This window comes from Mustela nigripes, chromosome 6, assembly GCF_022355385.1.
Source record: "Mustela nigripes isolate SB6536 chromosome 6, MUSNIG.SB6536, whole genome shotgun sequence".
Classification (NCBI taxonomy): Eukaryota; Metazoa; Chordata; class Mammalia; order Carnivora; family Mustelidae; genus Mustela; species Mustela nigripes.
The window spans coordinates 66,458,450-66,480,654 of record NC_081562.1 but is presented as its reverse complement, the minus strand read 5'-3'; the positions used below and the strand labels follow the sequence as shown (position 1 = coordinate 66,480,654).

The 22,205-nt window shown below is 36.6% G+C and overlaps 1 pseudogene; it reads right to left on the bottom strand.

Moving 5' to 3' along the window:
• Nucleotides 1-478: 478 nt before the first annotated feature.
• On the bottom strand, nucleotides 479-1,225 carry LOC132020640 (transcription factor BTF3-like; annotated as a pseudogene).
• Between the last annotated feature and the right edge of the window lie 20,980 nt (nucleotides 1,226-22,205).

Sequence of the window (22,205 nt, the reverse complement as noted above, 5' to 3'; positions counted from 1 at the left end):
CAAGAGAAAAAATATCTATATATCTACATATCTATATATACACACACATGGAAGCCTGTACACAAATGTTTATATTTATATTATTTATGATAGCCAAAAAAGTAGAAGTAAGTCAAATGACCATCCACTAATAAATGGGTAAGCAAAATGTATATACATATAGTAGAATCTTATTTTATTTTATTTTTAAAAAAATGTTTATTTTTTATAATATAATCTTTTTTTTTAAGTATTTTTTAAAGGATTGTATTTCTCTGACAGTACAAGTAGGCAGAGCAGCAGGCAGAAGGAGAGGGAGAAGGAGACTCCGTGCTGAACAGAGAACCTGATGTGAGGCTCCATGTGGGGCTTGATGCAGGGCTCAATCCGGGGACCCTGAGAACATGACCTGAACTGAAGGCAGATGCTTAACAAATTGAGCCACCCAGGCAAGATGCCCCTACATATATTAGAATCTTTTTTATTTCCCCCTAGGCAAAGAACTTTATTAATCTTATTTCAAACTTTATTCCCAGGCTTCTTCAGCTTAATAAGCTGCAAAGAATGAATTGTGTATAAGCAAAAACTGAAAAGAGCTGCAGTGTCCAAGGGGCTTGGGCTTAAAAATATTAGAGATCTAGATTTTATCAGATCCATGAACAAAATTTTAAAAAGCAGTCATAAAATAGCAGCCCCCAGTAACTTCTTTAAGTTTTATCTTCTTCAGAAGTTGACTCAATTCAGTTTGCTTCATTCTTGGAAGCTTCATCAAAATTCTCCACAAGATCTGGAACTTCATCATCATCATCCTCTCCGGTAGCAAGTGGTGCTTTTCCATCCACAGATTGTTTGGGCAGAGCTTCAGCCAGTCTTCTTAAACTAGTCAGACTGTCTGCACCAAGTTGGTTTAAGATACTGGGTAGCATTTCTGTCAGCTGCTTTGTCTCAGTATGGCCTGTAATGGTGAAAATGTTCGCTGCCAGCGATGCCTGAACTTTGGGGTTGTTAAAGTGGATCACTGTTCCTTGGTTTGTGAACATATTCACTTCTTCAATACCAGAGATATTGTTTACCCCTAACTTCTTTAAGGAGAACTGAAGTTTTTTTTATCATCTGCTGTAGCTGTTCTATGAACCACCTTCTTCTTTCAGCGAGCAGTTCCTTTCCCACCAATGCGCACTTGTGCTTGCACTTTGGAGAGTTTCTCCTGGTTCATGATAGTTTCTTTCATCTTGTTGGAGCGGAAATGGGACCGCACGGGGGACTAGGGTTGGCGCTCAGGGGGTCTCGGGCAGACCAGCTGAGATTAGGTGCCCATATATTAGAATCTTATTTGGCCATAAAATGGAATGTAGTACTGATACATGCTACAACATGGATGAATACGGGAAGCAAGTGAAATAAATCAGTCATAAAAAGGCCACATTTTGTATGATTCCATTTACATGAAATGTCCAGAAGAAGCAAATTCATGGAGACAGAAAGTAGATGAGTGGTTGCCGGAGGGTAGGGAAGGGGAGGATGGTGAGTAACTGTTAACAGTGGGTGGTTTCCTTTTGGGGTGATGAAAATGTTCTGAAATTAGGTTGTGATGATGGTTGTGCAATTCTGAATGTACAAAGCCCACTGAGTTGTGCCCTTTAGTGTGAATTATGTTTCAATAAACTTGCTATTAAAATTAGTTCATATAAATGGCTTTAATATATAATTGAGGCATTAAGAATAGTGAGGAAAGATTATTTAATAAATGGTATGGGGACCATCTACTTTACAATTTTGAGAAGGTAATAAATTTGTATCTACACTGTGCTTCAAAATAAATTTCAGAGGGGTTAAAGATTTAAGCATCAAAATTGAATCATAGAAAAAAGCAAAACAAGAAAATAGAAATAAATATTTATACAGCACTTATATATGAAGATAAAATAAATTTCTACACTTAGAAACAATAGAAGAAACCACAAATTAAGTGATCAATATAAAAATGACCATGTTAAAAACAAATATATAAAAATTAAGGAGTATATGCTATATATAGAAAAAACACTAACAAGAAAGGAAAATAGAGTGGCATTGCATATTGCACAAGTATGACTGACAAGGGTTAATATCTTTATTATAGAAAAAATAATTTGGCAAGATGTAAAAATAGGGCTGAGGATATAAACAGTGAATGGGGGACTAGGGTTGGCGCTCAGAAACTCCTACAATTCAAGGCAGGACAAAAGTTGCATAATAACATTTGTTATAAAAGGCTATGTGCTGTGGTTGTGCAATAAAAAGAAATATCTATTCAGTCTAGGGTAGGGAAATAGTAAGGGGCAGTGTAAATTAAATGCGGAAAAATATTCATCCATGCATGTAATCAAAGGTATGTGCCTTAATAATTACCCATTCTTCATCTATTAAATTAGCAGACATTATAAGTCTTAAAGAGGATGTGAAGGAATGGTGAAAGTGGTATATTTGCAAGCAGAGATAATCAATGTAAGGCAGATTAACATTAAATGATAATTCTGTCACTTATAAACTATGCAATCTTGGGTAACTAACACAATTCTGAATTTGTATTATTAACTCTAAAATGGTGATGATTCCTACCTTGTAGCATCGATATGAGGACTGGTATTAAGTTCAAATAATCTAGCGGAGTGCTTGGCATGTACTAACTGTTCAACAAAGTAACGAATATAATATTATTGTTGGTCTTAGAAAGAAAAAGAAAGAAAGAAAGAAAGGGAAAGAAAGAAAAAAGAGAAAGAAATTAATTTAGCAATCAGTAATAAGACCATAAGCAATTTGTAAAATAAAATGTTTATATTAATTGATCCAGTAATTCTATTTCTGGCAACATAAATCCTAAGGAAATAATCACTAATACTATTTTTATGGCATTATTTAATAGGAAATAATGTACCATTGTAAGAATGGTTAAATAAATTATGATTCCACTTGCTGGGTGGAAGGATGTGACTGCCCCATGAAGAATGATAATTATGTAGACTATGGAGCTTTCCTTTATAAAAAATTGACACTTCTGTGCACAAAGAATACAATCTACAGAGTGAAGAGGCAACCTGTAGAATGGGAGAAAATATTTTCAAATCATATATTTGATAAAGGATTAATATCCAGAAAATATTAATAGTTCCTATAAACTCAACAACAGTAGGAAAACAACCTGATTAAAAAATGGACAAAGTACTTTAATAGACATTTCTCCGAAGAGAAGAAAATGGACAAAAGTACTTTCAAAGCAGAATCTTGAAGAAATATTTACATCCCCCTCCATATTTGTTGCAGTATGATTCAGAATAACCATGACATGAGAACAATCTAAGTGTTCACCAACTGATGAATATGATATATTATACATATATACACACACACACATACATGTATATGTATACATTTTCTTTATGTGACACATATATGACATACTATGTCACAAAATGTGATATCATATACATGATTATATATATTCCTTTGCATATATATGTGCAGTGAAATATATATATATATATATAGGCAATGAAATATTACTCAGCTTTAAAAAGGAAGAAAATCCTGCCCCATACTACAACCTGGATGAACCACGAAGATATTATATTATGTGAAATAAGCCAGTCACAAAAAGGCATGTGCTGTATGATTCTACTTCTATGAGGTATCTAAGGTAGTCAAATTCATAGAAACTGAAAGTAAAATGGTGGTTGTTAGGGGTGGGGAAGTTGTTGAAGGGCTGTAGAGTTTCAGTTTGGCAAGATGACAAAGTTCTGTCCCAACAGTGTGAATATAACAACACTATTCAATTATACACTTAAAAATGGTTAAAATGGGGGCACCTGGGTGACTCAGTGGTTTAACCCGCTGCCTTTGGCTCAGCTCATGATCTCAGTGTCCTGGGATCAAGTCCCTCATGGGGCTCTCTGCTTGACAGGGAACCTGCTTCCCTCTCACTCTCTCTGACTGCCTCTCTACCTACTTGTGATCTCTCTCTGTCAAATAAATAAATAAAATCTTAAAAAAATGGTTAAAATGGTAAATTTTATATTATGTGATTTTTTCCACAATTTAAACAATTTTGTACAATAGTAGATATGAATTCAGTGCTTGTCACTGTGCTGGGTGCTACAGCAGGAGGAAAGGTGACTTTGGGGAGGTAAAGGCCACATGATCTATACAGGGCCATTTGGAAGAAGCAAGGAGAAGATTGAAAAATCTTTTTTTTTTTTTTTTAAGATTTTATTTATACAAGACCAGTGCTCTAACCCCTGAGCTATGGAGCCTTCCCCTAAGATTTTATTTATTTATTTGATAGAGAGATAGAGAGCAGAAGTAAGCAGAGCGGCAGGCAGAGGCAGAGGGAGAAGCAGCAGGGAGCTCCATGCAGGTCTCCATCCCAGGACCCCAGGATCATGACTTGAGCCAAAGGCAGACACTTGACAGAGGCACTCAGGCGCCCCCATCGAAAATTTTAAAGCATGGATAGAGGATGATTCCATTTACATTTAGAAATATGGGTCTGACTACAGTGTGGAAAATGGATTTGATGAATATTAAATTGTTCACTACAACTATGTAAAAATATGCATGTGAAGGAAAAAACTAAGGGAATTAGTTTATGTTTCCCTTAATTAAAAGAAAATTATTGTTCTTGTCTTCTCTAACCCATAAAGGGTGTAGCCAGCAAAGCCACACAATTTGAAATTTGTAGCAGAATTCTATACCTTTCTCTGGCTTGGCTTACCCTTCCAGTCATGCCAATTGAAGTCCACTTCAGAGGCTGAGTGTCTCCTGTGCTGCCACCTAGTGGTATCTTCCAAGCTGTCAACAGGAATTAAGATTATGCCCATGACATTTTGTTTCATGTCAAATAATCACAGCCCAATCTAAGAATACGGTTGACATTATTCTAGTACATAACCTTAAAGTATGTCTCTGAATACTAGTCTTGATTGGAAGTGGTTGGAGGATGAACCTAGTGATCTCCTTAAATCCCTTCCAGCTTTCTTTCATGTGGCTTAAATTGGAAATAAGATTTTTTTTTTTTTAAATCTGGAACTTTTATATTATCATGGCATAATTCACAATAAGAAATTCTGTTGTTTAGGGTTTTTAAGATGTCAGTATTTAATAATTGAAAGACACAAGGGATTTTATAAAACAAATGGTTTTTTAGATCTAGCTATAATGGCTAATTTTTTAAAATTGGCAAATTCTATATTTTCTGTTCCAACTTGCTATTTTGCAGTTAGAAACTTGCTAAAGTGTATGATCAGATAATCCTCAAGGACCAAAAATGGTATACTTTGAAATTCAAAAAAATATATTTTAATATAAGAAAGTCTGTGGCACTTACTAATTAATAATTTTTAAATATGAAATAAGGTAAGGATTTTATCCCATAATTCAAAACTATGTTGTAATTAATAGGAAATGTTAATTTTTTTCAGAAGAAAAAGTAGACCATACACATCAAACTGATATATTTCAAAATCTTACTTATGCATCTGGGATTTTCCCCCCTTTCCTTTTCCTTTTATCAGTTGTAAAAACTATGTAGCAAACTATTCTACTTTTTAAATTCCCAAAGGATGTCTCAATTTATGAATGAATTCTTATTTTACAAAAAAACAAAACAAAAACAGAGTATTTGGATCAGATTGTTGGCTTCCAATTCTGACTATGACCTTTGTGGATACCTGTTGCTTGGACAATGAGTTTAATGATTCTTATCTGCAACATGGCATAAAAACCCTACTGACTTCTAGGGATTTTGAAGGATTAAATGAAATAATGCATACAAGGCTCTTGAATTCAGTGCCTGATTTGTAAGAAATGCTCAAGCAATCTTAGCCAACATTATTACAAATGAAGAGAATCTGAACGTTGGTAATATATGGCTATGGATATTAAGCCTTCTATAAAGACTTACTATTGAGGTAAATTCCTATTAAAATGTGGTTATCTACAATAAAAAAGAGAATCTATGCTAATTAAATAGGTCAATAATTATCAAAGCAGCATTATTAAAAAATCTTCAAGCACATCAGTGGTATGATTTCTTTAAAGCTTTGTATGTCTGTCTGTTGAATAATTGACATTTACTTCCAGTAACTTCTATTTAGGAGTAGTTGTTTGGAAGAAATGATGATCACATATAGATACCAGAGTCTCTTCTTCCTTAGATATCCATCCTGTACAGAGTGTTCAGAATAGAGACAAGAAAATGACTCAGATAAGACCTGTTATAGAGTTTTAGTTAAAAGGCTATAATAATTCAAATATTACATGAAATTTATTCCTACTCCAAAATACTTAAAATAACCTCTTGTACACCAGTACCTTTTAAGTAAAGCTTTAATAACTCTTGAATTAAATGATATTTAGTTAAAATTTAAAAGTCATTTTGGGGTGCCTGGGTGGCTCAGTGGGTTAAAGCCTCTGCCTTCAGCTCAGGTCATGATCCCAGGACCCTGGGATGGAGCCCCACACTGGACTCTCTGCTCGACGGAGAGCCTACTTCCCCTCTTTCTCTCTCTGCCTGCCTCTCTACATGCTTGTGATCTCTGTATGTCAAATAAATAAATAAAAATATTTAATTAAAAAAAGTCATTTTAATAAACAAGCCTTCCAAATGTCATTTGAGGTTTTTTAAAGCCTTGATTGTTGCTCCCCATGTTGCTTAACAGGGGAAACAGAACAACTTAAGAATCTTTCATGATGCAATGTAACAGAACTAAAAATATGTACAGAATAATTTAAGCACAGAAATCAGACGGATGTAGAGTACAGCTTAGAGTTAGGAATAGAGTAAGGAAGTCATCTGAGGGATGTTCTGGAAGGTGCTATGTTGGCAAAGTTCTGGATTGTTGGAGACACTGTCATGGACTGTCATGGACTGAGTGAGACTCTGACAAGTGTCAGGCTGGTCCAAGGAGGCTTGGTGGACGGAAAAGTTGCCATCTCTGTTGGACCCTGAGAAACAAGGGAGGATGGTCAAAGTGGCCAAGCAGGGGAGACGGAGTGGGCAGAAATGCAGAATTTGAAATATACACTGTGTGGTTTGGCCAAAGAAAGTATGCCTGGATGGTGCCTCTTCTAAACATTAGAATTAAATCTCAGATCCCAGTGTGCTGATCTAGACTCTGAGTTCCTGAAGACAAGATTGCACTGCTTATGAAGAAAGCTACTCTATTCCACTTATTTAGTCATGTTTACTTAACTTACTATGTAGCAGAAACCATTCCATACACTAAAGAACATGACATAATCCTCGCCTCAAGGAGCTTGGTGGTGATAGCTAATGTGAACTTGCAGTTACAGAGCAGTGTGATAAGTGCTCAATATGCTTTATAGCAGAATGCTTAGAGCAAGGGTTTTGGCCTTATTTGGACCCGTGTTGTCATGTGACCTTGGGTAAGTTGCTTTCTTTTTTTTTTTTTTTTAAGAATTTTATTTATTTATTTGACAGACAGAGATCACAAGCAGGCAGAGAGGCAGGTAGAGAGAGAGGAGGAAGCAGGCTCCCTGCTGAACAGAGAGCCTGATGCGGGGCTCGATCCCAGGACCCTGAGATCATGACCTGAGCCGAAGGCAGCAGCTAAACGCACTGAGCCACCCAGGCGCCCGGGTAAGTTGCTTTTTAAGCCTCATGTTCCTCACCCATAAAATGAGGACACTAACAAATCCTATCTCATTTAGGCTATCATGAAATTTATGTGATATGATGCCAGACAAGTTCTTAGCATAATTCTGGCTCATGGGGAGTACCTAATACACATTATCTATACATGGAGGTATGAGATATACAGGAAACAGTCTACTTATGGGAAAGTCAAAGATGTAATAGAAGATGCAACATAAGACCCAAAGAAGTTAGCTTGACAAAGATAGGGACATAGGGACCGGGAGAGAGGAGTAGTTCTAGAGGAGAAAAATTCTAGAGGCAAAAGAGAGAATAAAAGGTGCATTGAGGGAGCTAGAATTAATGAATAAATGAACATGTCTGCAGAGGTTCGCAGGTCTTTGATTACGTGGGGTCGTATATTGTTAATAGAGTTGTTCAAACTCGCCAAGCACACCTGCCCCATGGGCAATTGGCATTCCCTTTGCTTGGAATGCTGTTCCTCCAGATACCCACACACCTCTCTCCCTTAATTCCTTCAGGCCTTTGTTCAAGTGTCTCCATATGTGCAAAGTCCCCCTTGACCACCCTGGATAACACAAGGTTTAGATGGGGTGCTGCTAAAATATGCAATTCAGGAGTCAAACATTAAACCATCTTTATGGTTTAATTTCCTCATGTGCAAAGAATGGTTAATAATACTGATGCAAGGGGTGTCATAAGGATTAAATGAATTCATAGCCCTGAAAGAATGATTGACACATAGTAGGTACTAGGTAAGTATTGGCTGCTCTTATGGTTACTGTTGATTTATTGTTGTTCCAAATAATGTTGGAGCCATGCAGTTGGGCCCATTCTGCAGATGAAGTCACCAGCCCTTTTGCTATACACTGCCTGGGGGAAGTTGCTAGAACCTAGAGTCTATGACAGGGATTTTTTTTTTAATTTTGTTTTTGCAATTAGGAAGTGTACCAAGCACATCAAAAAGAATGTACAATTATATAATGAATACCTGTATACCCACTACCTGGCTTAAGAACTAAAACATTACAAATACAACTGAAGCATCTTAAGATGTGGTGGTTCTGATTTCTTTGCTATTGTCCTAAAAGCTGTCCTGCCAGCTTTTTCCAAGTGAGCCATTTGGAAGCTATTTCTGTGGGATGTTGTATGGGAAAAGGTGTTATGTGAGAAAAAGGTTGGGGAATTGTGTTCTATTTCATTTGGGAAGAACTGGATTTTAACAAAATAAAATAAGATTATTTTCTGCAGGATGACTCAAAGCTTTCCAAACTAAACACAGGACCCCCCTTTTTATGCCATGTTTATGCCATGTCTTTTGAGACTAAGTTTCAGGCAAAATAGTTTGAGAAACACTAATTTATGCTACAGCTATCAACTCTGAAAAGTACTAGTAACCTGACTATTTTCACAGCATTCCAAGAGGATGGATTAATTTTAACTATTAAGGAAGAAATAGGACTTAATGTTTAATCATCTAGTGCCAAGATCATAGCTAAATGAGCAGCTCAACTTTAATAACCATGGAAGAGTCTATGGCCTGATTATTTACATTTCAGTTTTCCCCATAATCTTGGTATTTTACTCTATCCACATTTTCCCTGCTCTTGATACTACTTTTAATTGTCATTATATGCTCTGTATTACTGTAATCTCAAATTTCCATGGAATGAGGCAGGAATAAATTCATGAAACTCAAATGAAGTACACCTAGTTGTATTCACCCCAAAATGCTAAATTTTACAGTGCTGATTTAATGACTATTGAACATTTCTTTTGGTTCTTTCTAAATCTAACATTGATTAATAGTGAGATTGGGCCATTAGTATTGACGTAAGCCAGAAGTTGGACTGCAGCCACACCATATTTATAAATTCAGTCATTTCAAGGTTATGTTGTGGGAGAAGTCAGGGTCAGTGATGATCTGATGGATTGGAAGATGGGTGGGGAAAAAACTTCTTGGAGCAGTTGGTCCTTGAGCTGTGATTTAAAGAGGAGAAACTTGTGGTTTGGTTGTTGTTCCATAGATATGGAAAAAATTGAGCAAAGGCGCATGGCCAGCAGAGGAAGAACCAGTGGAAGGAGCCGCATGACAATAAATTTAGTTGATCTTGAAGTGAAGCTAGGTTAGAGTAGGAGATGAAAACACTTAGAAAGGGTGGGTCTACCTGGGAGGAGCCTTTGAAAGAAATACTCAGAAATTTGTGTTTTGGCTTACAGTGTAACAGGAAATCCATGTAAGGCTACATACAATTCATTAGAGGGTATAGTCAAATTGATGAACAAGAGAAAAAGAAAGAGCAAAGAAATGGCTTTAGAAATTGTAGCCTGTGAACATGATGTACCGGAAAATATTTATTATGCAATTTATTTGAAAATATTAAGCTGTATTTATCGAATGGTGAGTTAACAATTGGTTATGCCAATGGGGGGTGGGCAAAGTTTATAAAAACAAAGTAATAAGGTAAGTGCCCACAGTCAGGAGGGTGGTTTGTTAGAGATTTCCTGCGGGAAACTCAGGAGGAATAATAACATATATATATATATATATATATATATATATATATATATATATATATATATAGTGTGTGTGTGTGTGTGTGTGTGTGTGGCACTGCTCTGACAAATCTCCAGTGAAAAGTGTGGGGCAGATAAGATCCTTGCCTTTAGGGAGTTTAAAAGTTGTGAGTTACACATTTGTACCCATTCAAGAAATTCTTACTGAACACCTGATACTGTTCTGGCCATATCGTATTCTAGTGGGGCTAGTTCTCATGGTGTTTACAGTCTATCAGAATACAGAGAAGTAGGTGGGCAATTACAACACAGCATAAGAGGAATGCCTATAGGAAAAATACAGAGAGTCGGGTAAAATCACAGAGTAGTATAGCTGTGCAGGGTGTTAAACGTCAGTGAACATGTGCAAAATGGAACAAATTGTGTTTTTAAAACTCAGGGCAGTATGATTGTGATTGACGGACTATTTTCATAGACATCTTGAGGTGGGGTAAGTGAGACACCTCAGGACTCTGCTTGAATACTAATAATGAATCACTGAATTGCATTCTTAGGAGGTGAGGCTGGTTGTCTTCAGGGCTTTCCTTCAGCTGGACTGAGATTGCAAATCTGATCAGGGGAACCGTTCACAGGCAATGCAAGAGAAGCAAGTTTTTGGCTACCTCAAGCAGTTTCCCCTTTCTACTAACTCCCCACAATAGCATATGGCTTCTTTTCTATTTAATAATTATTGATTTGAAGAGGCACTCACTGTTGGTTCATTTTTCTTGGTCTTGATTCCATTCTGCAGTGTGCTATAGGAGTGCGTGAGTGGGGCACTGTGATGGTTAATTTTCTGTGTCAACTTGACTGGGCTGCAGGGCACCCAGATATTGGTTAAACGTTTCTCCTCCTCCACCTCCTCCTCTTTTTTTATTGTAGTCACCATCTGGCACCACACAGAGTCATTACAGAATTATTGGCTATATTCCCTCTGCTGTACTTTTCATCCCTGTGACTTATTTATTTTATAACTGGAAGCTTGTACCTCTTAATCCCCTTCACCTCTGGTAACCATCAGTTTGTGCTCTATATGTATTTATGAGTCTGTTCTTGGTTTGTTTATTTGCTCATTGGTTTTGTTTTTTAGATTCCACATATAAATGAAATCATATGATATTTATCTTTCTCTGTTTGACTTATTTCCCTTAGCATAATACCCTTTAGGTCCATCTGTGTTATTATGAATGGAAAAATCATATTGTTTTTATTGTCTGGGTCATTTTTCATTGTATTTATATATCCCATTTTTATCCATTCATCTATTAATGGACATTTAAGTGGCTTCCATATCTTGGCTTTTGCAAATAATGCTGTAATAAACATAAGGGTACGTATATCTTTTAGAATTAGTGTTTTCATTTTCTTTGGGCAAATATTCAGTGGAGTTACTGGATCATTTGGTATTATGATTTGTAATTTTTTGAGAAAATTCTATACTGTTTTCCCACAATGGCTGTACCAATTTACATTCCTACCTCAGTGCACAAAGGTTCCTTTTTCTCCACATCCTTGCCAACACTTGTTATTTTTTGTCTTTTTGATGCTAGACATTCTGATAGGTAAAGTGATATTTCATTGTGGTCTTAATTTGCATTTCCCTGCTGATTAGTGATGTTGACAATCTTTTCATGTGTCTGTTGGCCATCTGGATGGCTTCTTTGGAAAAATGTCTATTCAGGTCCTCTGTTTGTTTTTAATCAGATTATTTACTTTTTTTGGCATTGAGTTACAGAAGTTCTTTATATACTTTGAGTATTAGCTTCTAATCATCAGATATATTATTTACAAATTGATAGTTTGCCTTTTCGTTTTGTTGATGGCTTCCTTTGCTTTTATCTTGGTAAAATTTTTGCCAGGTTCTTTTGCATGTTGCTATCCTGTTTTCCCAACACCATTTATTGAAGAGACTGTTTTTCTCTTTTGCATATTCTTGCCTCCTGTGTCATAGATTAACTAACCATATAAGTGTGGGCTTATTTCTGGGCTCTCTATTCTATTTCATTGGTCTATAGGTCAGCTTTTCTGCCAGATTTACACTGTTTGGATTACTATAGCTTTGCAGTATATCTTGAAATCTGGGATTGTGATACTTCCAAACTTTGGTTTTTTTTTCTCAAAATTGCTTTGACTGTTCAAGGTCTTTTGTGTTTCTATACTAATTTTAGGATTATTTGCTCTAGTTCTGTGGGAAAATACTATTAATATTTTGATAGAGATTACATTGAATCTGTAGCTTGCTTTGGATAGTATATTATTTTAACAACATGAATTCTTCCAATCCACGAGAATGGTTTTTTTTTTCCCCATTTGTGTCATTTTGAATTTCTTTCATCAATGTCTTATAGTTTTCAGAGTACAGGTATTTTAGCTCCTTGGTTAAATTTATTCCTGGGTATTTTATTCTTTTTGATATAATTGTAAAAGGGATTATTTTCTAAGTTGCTCTTTCTGCTACTTCATTATTAGTATATAGAAACACAACAGATTTCTGTATCTTAGTTTTGTATCCTACAACTTTACTGAATTCATTTATTTGTTTCAGTAGTTTCTGGTAAAGTCTTTAGAGTTTTCATCTATCATGTCATCTGCAGATAGTCACAGTTTTACTTCTTTCCCACTAATTTGGATGCTTCTCAGTTCTTTTTCTCATCTGATTGCCACAGCTAGGACTTCTAGAACTATGTTAAATAGAAGTAGTGAGAGTGGGCATCCTTGTCTTCTTCCTGATTTTAGAAGAAAAGCTTTCAGTTTTTCATCACTGAGTATGATGTTAGCTGTGAGTTTTCATATATGGCCTTTATTCTGCTGAGGTATGTTCCCTCTAAACACACTTTGCCAGGAGTTTTTAATCATGAAGTTAAGCATTATTTTTGAGTATATCTGGGTATTTCTGGATGAGATTTACGTTTGAAACTCTCTTTCTCTCCATCTCTCTCTCTCTCTCTCTCTCTGTATATATATATATATACACACACACACATATATATGTCTGTATAATCTATATATAATCTATATAAATCTATGGCCTCTCTATATAATATATATATATAATATATATAAATCTATGACATAAATCTATATATACTTATAAATCAACTAATCTATTATGAAGGAGGTAAGAATATTTAAGAAGAGAAAAAAAGGCCCTAAAAGAAAGAGAGAAATTGATTGATATACTATAGGAAATGGAGTCACAGGATTATGGAGGCTAAATCCAAAATTTTCAGTTGGCAAGCTTGAGACCTAAAAGAACTGAGGTTGTAAGTTCCAATCTGACATCAAAGGCCTACATATATTCCATGGGTTTTATTTCTCTAGAGAACTCTTAACTAATATAGGCACCCCATATTACTGGGCTGGGGAGGGAGGTGGACAATGCTTGAAGATGTAGTAGTCTGTCTGGGATGATAGAAAAAAACTATAAACTCACGTGTCAATTGCCAGAGGAAGTTATTGCAGCCTTGGAAGCTGTGTGGTAGCAAGAAGTCCCAGAAGAGACTGCCTTCTCCTTTAAACTTGACTTAATATAAATGAAAAGTGTGTTACTCCTTTATCTCATTATCTCATTTATCTGTTATCCTTTTTTTTAAAGAGTTTATTTATTTATTTGACAGGAGAGACACAGAAAGAGAGAGAGAACACAAGCAGGTGAGTGGGAGAGGGAGAAGCAGGCCTTCTGCTGAGCAGCGAGCCCAAAGAGGGGCTCGATCCCAGGACTCTGGGATCATGACCTGAGCAGAAGGCAGATGCTTAATGACTGAGCCACCCAGGTGCCCCATATCTCTGTTATCTTAAAATGATCTTAGCCGCTCAAATAAGTTTAGCTGCTCACAAACATTTTCTGAAGTGGAAGGATTGCTGTTGGAGAAGAGAAATTCAGGAAAAGTCAGAAGTCAGGCTTTCTTTTTAGAACCTTTTAGATCCAAGTGACAGAATCTAACCAAGCTAGTTTAAGAAAAAGGAGGTTGTTCCTCCTTCCCTGCCCCTTGCCATATAGCTAAAACTTTTAGGAGTGGGTGGATCCAAGGCACAAACCATGGTTTCATGGTTATCTTTTTTCATCTCTTTTCTCTGCTTTTCTTTATAAGTTGGCTTCTTTCCCTTTCTATACTAGTTTCCTTCACACAGTTGGGGCGATGATAAATACAAGAAAAATGTAGACATTTTTCTTACAACCTAAGAGTGAAAAGAAAGCCGCAGCATTATTACCATAATGCCCAACTAAAATGTCCAGGGAGAACTCTGATTGGTCACTTTTGATCATGTGCCCATCCCTAAACCAATCACTATGGTCAGGGATAGTGGAGTTCTCTGTTTTACGAAGTTTGGGTCATTTGCCCACTCTGTGGACTGGAAGGTTGTGTTAACCTTCCTGTCTTCCCAAAACGATGGACTAAAGAAAGGGTGGACACCTTACATGGAAGATACTGTATTACCAGTTGATTTTAAGAATCGTAAGTCTAATGTTTATAAAAGAACATATGTTAAAGATTTACTCTATGCACTAATTAATGAGGGGACTGATGGATGTTATAACGTGTTCAAAAAAGATTGAAATGAATATGCAAATGGAGGCAAAACTTTTTTCCAAGTGTGGGGAAAGAAGTCAGTACATCCTCTACTAGACAGGACAAAATTGTAGACAAGAATTATTTTACATTGCTGTCGGTTACCTACAGTTCACGGCGTTATGAAATACTTTCCCCAGAATCAGAATCTGATAACCTACAGGAGTTTCCTCTAGAATCTAGTTGCATAGTTTTCAACTGGAAACACAAATATTTTCCCTACACTGGGAAGACAAACAACATGTGTTCCTGAAACAAGGGATGTAGTATTTGAAGGAGAAATATTTCTCCTAATACCAGGTGGTACCAGCAGAAAGTTAGGTAAAACTAGGATTGCAATAAGTAATCTATTGGTTCTTTGAAATAGTGTGCCTCAGTTGTCTCTGTGTCTTGTGTTCCTAACACATGAGATGTTTATTAAGTGTGTGCAGTGAGTGTTAAATAGGGCACCTGTTATGTGGACTTCCTCTTGAATAATAGGAAAGTATCCCTACCTTTATGTAACCTAGACCCTTTCTGGAGCTCTTAGTTCTTGACTAGCAGAAAAGCCCTGTAATTTTTATTACTACAAAGTTCTTTGCATTTACTTAAAACATTAGAAGTTTTAGTTTGTATTATGGATTACTCAAAGTAGACTTATTCTATGGCGATATTGTTTCTGTGATGGTTGGCTACATTAGCACTAAACAAGCACGAGGAGTTATTATTATTGTTACCATTTAACTAACATAAAAGGTGATAGAAACTGTCTGGAATTTGCATTGAGGTACAGTCTATGTCAAATACAAGAAATGCAACTTCCACCTCCAGTGAATAGGGATATTTCCAGATGACCCAGTCACTTTCAACCAAGATACGTATTTACTGGCCAGTTGGCTGCTGCTAGGCCAATACTCAAAGAAAGACATAAGCTCAGTAGGAAATAATGGCCAAATAGCTACATCTATATCTGTATCTCTGTCTATAGTATAAAAAAAGGTAAAACAGTTGTAGATTCAGCATGGCATCCAAAGAGAGTAAGTATATGAACTGCAAGCACAACAAACCAATCAGTTTAACATAGTCTGCTGGACATTTACTTTTCAAGCTAATCACCTCTTAATTGTGAAACTATTGGAGAAGGTGATATAAGGACAGCATCAGACAACCAGGATAATAGTCCTCCCCAGAAGAAGATAGAATTGGATCTGCCTTTAGGTTAGAGTAGCCTTCATTGCTTGGGCATACGAATCTATGTGATTCTTGGAAAAGAATCTCCTTATCTCCTTGGGACAAGGAGAACCGTTATGAGAACGATAGCCCATTGGAGCAACATGGTCAAACAGTCTAACATAGTAATAGGTAAAGATATCATCTCCCCTGTTCAGTGCATCAGTAAAGTATGTGCAGCCATTACCCTAAAACTTGTGTATTCTTTTGGGCAATAAAATGTATATCTAATTGCATATCTCTTTAAAAGACTAATTTAGTACTAAATGAATGAGAGCTTTGAGCAAGCAGGATTCTTCACAATTAGACTGAGAGCTATGAAAATGGAAGAATATGTAATTGATGAGAAAAGGTAGGCAGTTTCAGACTGAGGGAAGTGGGAGAATTCAAGAGGTTGCAGCAGCCAATGCTTTCAAAACCAAGTCAAGCCAGCACCTTCAGGAGCTGGTATGTTATCTTCACCTTTGCCCCAGCTGGTTTCCAAATCAAAAGAGGCAGACCTTCCAGTCCGGCCCTGTTTGTTCTCTCCACAGCGCCCTCCTGTGACGAAGGCATTCTTCTTTCCTAAATCAAGTTGATCTCAATGGAAACATTTTCTTGTTCTCTTTCTGTGTAATTTCAAAATAAATAAATCACTAACCAAAAGCCAGTTTAGAGATGAAAGCCCACTGAAAAGAAACCATGAGGGCACCCTCATTGTTTGCCCTGTGTGGGCAGTGGATAGAGGAGCATGCAGAGCCTGGCCCACTCCTCTGTTGGCCAGGGAAATAATTAACTGCTGAGATTATTTCTGCCTGTGAAATGAAGGAGGGGAACCGCTCTGTGATGTGCCAAGTGTTCCCATAGAAAATCAGCATTCTCTAGGGAAGTAGGGGGAGGGAGAGGGAGGCTTGGAAAAACTGAATATTGGAGTCTTGGAGCAGGTTGAGAGGTAGCAGGAGGGGAAAGATTTCATCTCTGAGGTGGTCCCATTTTAAATATGTTTTAGCCTTCTTACAGAAAGTGGTTCTCTGTATACGTTTACACACCCGCCTGCCAGCCAGCGCTCCCTCACCCTCCTCTGCCTCCCTCCTTTTAAAGCAACAGCTGCTCATTCATGGGACTATGCAAACACCTGGGCTTCTTGGCTGCAGGCATATGCCTGTGTGTGTGTGTGTGTGTGTGTGTGTGTGTGTGTGTGTGTTTGATTGAGAGAAAGAGGGCACACTTAAAAATGAGTTTTGTGGAATATAGGTAATAGTCAGCTTTACAAGATGCCACGAAGGACAGAAGCTGGTAAAATGATACCCTCAGAGGAGGCAGAGAAGGGAACAAAATAGGATTGTGTCAGACCTGTGATTTAACTGAACTCACTGAAAGTAAGACAGACATAGTTTTGTCTAAAAGAAGTTGATTCTGAAGCAAGCTTTACTGCAAAATTTGTATCTGGCCCATGGAGTACAGACTTGGGAGGGCAGGTGAGGCGTGCTTGGAGTCCTGTTTGCTATGTGAGCTGCTGGGTGATCTTGGGTAAGACTTCTAATGCAAAGCTGTCTCATCTGTAAAATGGAGACATAGTATCAGGGATGCTTGGAAGGATTAAATAAGAGAGTGTCAGTTTGATAGTGCAAGCTCATAAAAGAACAATATGAACTCTGTTATATATTGGCTTGGTGTTAGGCTAATTTATTCTTTCTACCATTCTGGTTGGTATAATGGCATAAAATGTTGTTATAGAATAAAATTGCCAATTCTTGAGGAACAGGGCAATTAGAATCTCTTACTGTATCATCTGAAGAGAAACACATCCTCCTTAAGAAAACATTCCTGCTTTCTAGTTTCTTTTACCTGTAGGTATCTATGATGCAACTCTGCAGTATATTGTTTTGTAGTATGCGTTGATTCAAGGGTCCTACTAAAACTCATGATAAATGAAAAAAAGAGTAATGTGAATATAGAATTACTAGATCCAATATGGTATGGTTTATTATTGTTTTGCATATACTTTGTAGAACATGAGACTCAATGTAGCCACTTCCCATCAGTCTTTCAATGGCGACCCAGGAAGCTGTAACCACAATTACCTTGCTCTAATGGAAGATGGATGAACGATCTTTCAGACCCCAAAGCAATGCAGGTTTGGCAAGAAGTAGGAGTCACCATTAACAATCCAGTTTTTCAGATGTGACACATTTTATATTCCAATTTTTAAATGTCTTCCAGGTTGTAGGAAAATGTAATGACATTTTCTGGAAGACATTTTGAAGTTTAACTAAAATGCAGTTTTGAAACATATATATCCCTTGGGCTTTGCAGTTGTAAATATGAGCATATCAGGAACTTACACAGAGATGTGAATGTTCTCATCCTGATGTTGGGTAGCTCTGGTTGGGAACTGTGTACATTAATCTTTTGACAAAATAGCAGTGTGCCTCTTTTGCACAACTGGGCCCTGTGGGTAACTTCTGTGCGGTGTATTCATAGGAAGAAAACCTGATATTTTAAATTCTCCTCCCTTCCTCTGGGAGGTCGCTGTGTACTCAACAAAAAACCCTTGCTTCTTGTACTTACAGAGCTGAAAAAATTCATATTAAACCAGAGGCTAAAAAACAAAGGCACTCTGGTGAACAGTTGACAACTTAGAGCAGTTATTCTCCAAGCTTCTTGTTACTGGAATAAGAAAATGGCATGACCTGGGAATCTGAAATACTCAAAACGCTGATCCATCTCCTACCTCTGGCAGACATTTTCCTCAGCTCTGCTTTTCAGTTGATTCATTCGGAAGCTGAAAGAACTTTTAAATTTTGTTCAAAGATTATTTATTGAACACCCGCTATGTACTAATCCTATTATTTGGTATTGGGTAGTATGTGTTGAATGATAAGGTTCCTGTCCTTAAGAAGTCCACAAAGTAATTAGGGAAGTAACATTGGCAACTTGGAAGGAATAGCATTTCTCTTTAGGAGTTAACCCCAGGACCTGTGATATGTAATTCATTGAAGTAATACCTTTAGTCTTTGGAATCTTTGTAGCTACCAGTGTTTAATACCTCCCCTGGCATGTTCAGTCCTTGGACTAGCTTACCAGTAGCAGGATTTTGCTAACTATATAGTAGACTCTTTAGTAATAGTCTTGTTCTTAACACCTGCTGGGTTATTAAATAAAGGGAAGTGGCAAACATTTGTGATTGGAATGTCTCTGACCCTTTGTTTGAGGAAGGGATGGTGGCTCTGCTGGGAACACTTAGAACTCTCAATAAAAGTGCATACTATTTACAGAAGATGAATCCTCTCAGCTTCAACACATTATTTCTGCCCAGAGCTGATTGTATTTTTCTGTGGACTTTGTGGTCAAAGGTAAAAATAACAAACTGTATCTTACAGTTTGAGAATTAAGCTCTAGAACTAAACTCAAGATTATCCTAAAGGTAACACCCTGTGATGGTGCACATATTTTCTCATTTCTTATAAAAGGCATTAACTTGTGTTCTTGAACCACTAATGAGCATCTATTAAACCATATTTCAGTATTTAAGAATGGACTATAAGATACAATTGAAGTTCTACTTGACTTTGTTCTTGTTGGGTCCATTAGTATATGACTTGAAGGAACTTTTTGAATTTTAAGAAGCTTAACTCCCTTTGTTCTTGCTTGGTAAATACAGAAAAATTCTCAATGCTTTAAATATTTAAATTTAATAAAATTTAGTATTATATTAGTTATTAATATATTTTAGAAATATATTAAAAATAAAATAAATTTAATGAATTTAAATAAAAATGCTTTAAGTGCTTGATTTGCTCAACTGATACTCAGAATAGGTAATAGAAAATTAAAACCAAATTCATAACCATCGAAATGTATGATTATGCTGTCTCCGAAGGTGTCAGTTTCACCATTATTTCTAGAATTGATGCTACCTGCATTCCAAACTAATTTTTGTAACAAGGAAGGGAGATGCCAGTATTCACTTTAAATTTTTCAGGACCAGTAGCACCTGGGTGGCTCAGTTGGTTAAGCATCGGGCTCTTAGTCCCAGCAAAGGTCTTGATCCCAAGTTGGGATCATAACTTAACATAGCCCTGAATATATTCATTGTGTTGTAGGCACAAACCTTTAGAATGTACCTGTTTTACAATAATGGCTAAGGAAATACAGAGGAAAGGAATAGGGGCTTCACACTTAACTATCATTTCTTGTCTTTTGCTTGGAGTTGGACTCCCCAATATCCATGACTATATCTTAGATGTCTAATTAAGTATCAGATTTCTGTTTGAATGAAATTGGAGGAAGTTAATAGTGAATTAGGGGATTAGGTTTTCTTAATTCTAGAAAACTTAGTCCAGCTTACCCTTATTTAAATTGTTATTGCTTTATAAACATTACTTATCTCAAGGCTGAACAATATTCATTTAGACTATAATTTGCTAAGAGTTTATTTATATTTAAACACTTATCTTAAATTATATATTTCGGTTTTTCCTTCATAGAAAATGACAATGTCATAAAAAAAATCACCATTTGTTCTTAAAAGGCTTTTTTGCTTCCTTCATCTTCCCACTCCATGCCTTATCCTATGATTTTAGTCTTTACCACTCCTAGAAGACCTTTGTATGACTCTAAAGACACTAATTGTATTAGTAATGCTTTGGTGAGACTTGCTAACCATAAATTTCCATGTGCCCTCTTCCTCTTTTTCTTTTAAGGGATGGGCTATTTGTGAGGGAAACCTTAAAGATGACCTGAATCTGATACTTCCTTACCTTAATGTTCAAGTAGTTACCAAGGCAGTGTTAAAAAACATATTTTTCATGGGAACAACTCAGATGGATTTGGTACAATCTTAAGATTTAGAGTTTTAGATGGAGTTTTGTAAAATGTGGTCATATCTGTTGTTATAGCACTCCAAACTAGGTGCCTTATACAGGCTTAATGTATTGGCCTTCAATATTTGAATGCTACAAACTGTATCCAACAAATTCATATATGAAACTAAGCACAAATTCTAGAATTTGCTTATTAACATAGGTTTGCATTTCTTACCAAAAAAATACAAAGATGGGTCCTGTTTTGAAGGCTATGGGGCTCAAATGAAAGCATGAATAAATTCAGTCTGAATATTTGAATATCTCAGAAACATTATTCTAATCACATAGAGCTCAGACCAATCTCTCCCTTTGTGTGTATTTCCTTTTTAAAATGTTCATAGAATTTTGGATCATGTATCCAGCATTTAGTTGTTTCTTATAAATGTATGTATAATCTACTGACTAGGATGAGAGAGTCTCGGGGGCAGTTACGGTATTTTACTTCTTGTGCATCTTCCAAACATCTAATAGATATCTAACAGGATTGGGAGCATTAACAGAATACTTCCTAAATATGGGCTTGCTTGATTCACAGACTTTCTGTCTTGTTGTATTGTTTTACTGATGGGTGGGTCCTGAGCTGTGGACAGTTAAAGAAAAAATTCTGTAGAAGAAAGTCTGTTTTCATCTGAACACAGAGGTAGGAACAAATAGGATGATAGTCATAGTGGAAAGGTGATTACATATGGCATCACACCATTCTATTTAGCAACCCAAGTCCCTGGAATCCTGAGTGATACAACAGGAAAGCAGTCTTCTTCAGGGAAGGTTTTTTGTTTGTTTGTTTGTTTGTTTTTTAAGATTTTTTTACTTATTTGACAGAGAGAAACACAGCTAGAGAGGGAATACAAGCAGGGGGAGTGCCAGAGGGAAAAGCAGGCTTCCCACTGAGCAGGGAGCCCGGTATGGGGCTCGATTCCAGGAGCTGGGATCATGACCTGAGCCGAAGGCAGAAGCTTAACCCACTGAGCCACCCAGGCGCCCCAGGGAAGGTTTTTTTTTGAGCTGATATATATTTCCCACTCTATCCCTTTCCCTGGTAAAATTCTCAATAGCTCTTTTATGCTTCTTGCTGTTACCAGTAAGAGCAAGATCTTTCAAAATTAAACTTTACATTGGTGAAAATTATCCCTGGCCTTCAGGTTCCTGATCTGCCTTTCTCCGTTTTCTCAGATCTGGCTAACTCTCTGGACTGAGTTTCTTGAATCTTTTCTCCTGACTTCTCTGCCCTTTTTCTGCTCTCTTCCTTCTTTACTTCAAATTAGACATACTTCATAAAAGGATGTCTAAGTAGTTCAGCCATTCTATTGAATTGAACTTCACTATTGGAAAAAATATATTTTAAGTGGTTTTTAACTAAAAGCTAATATGAAAATGTTGGAATATATACCA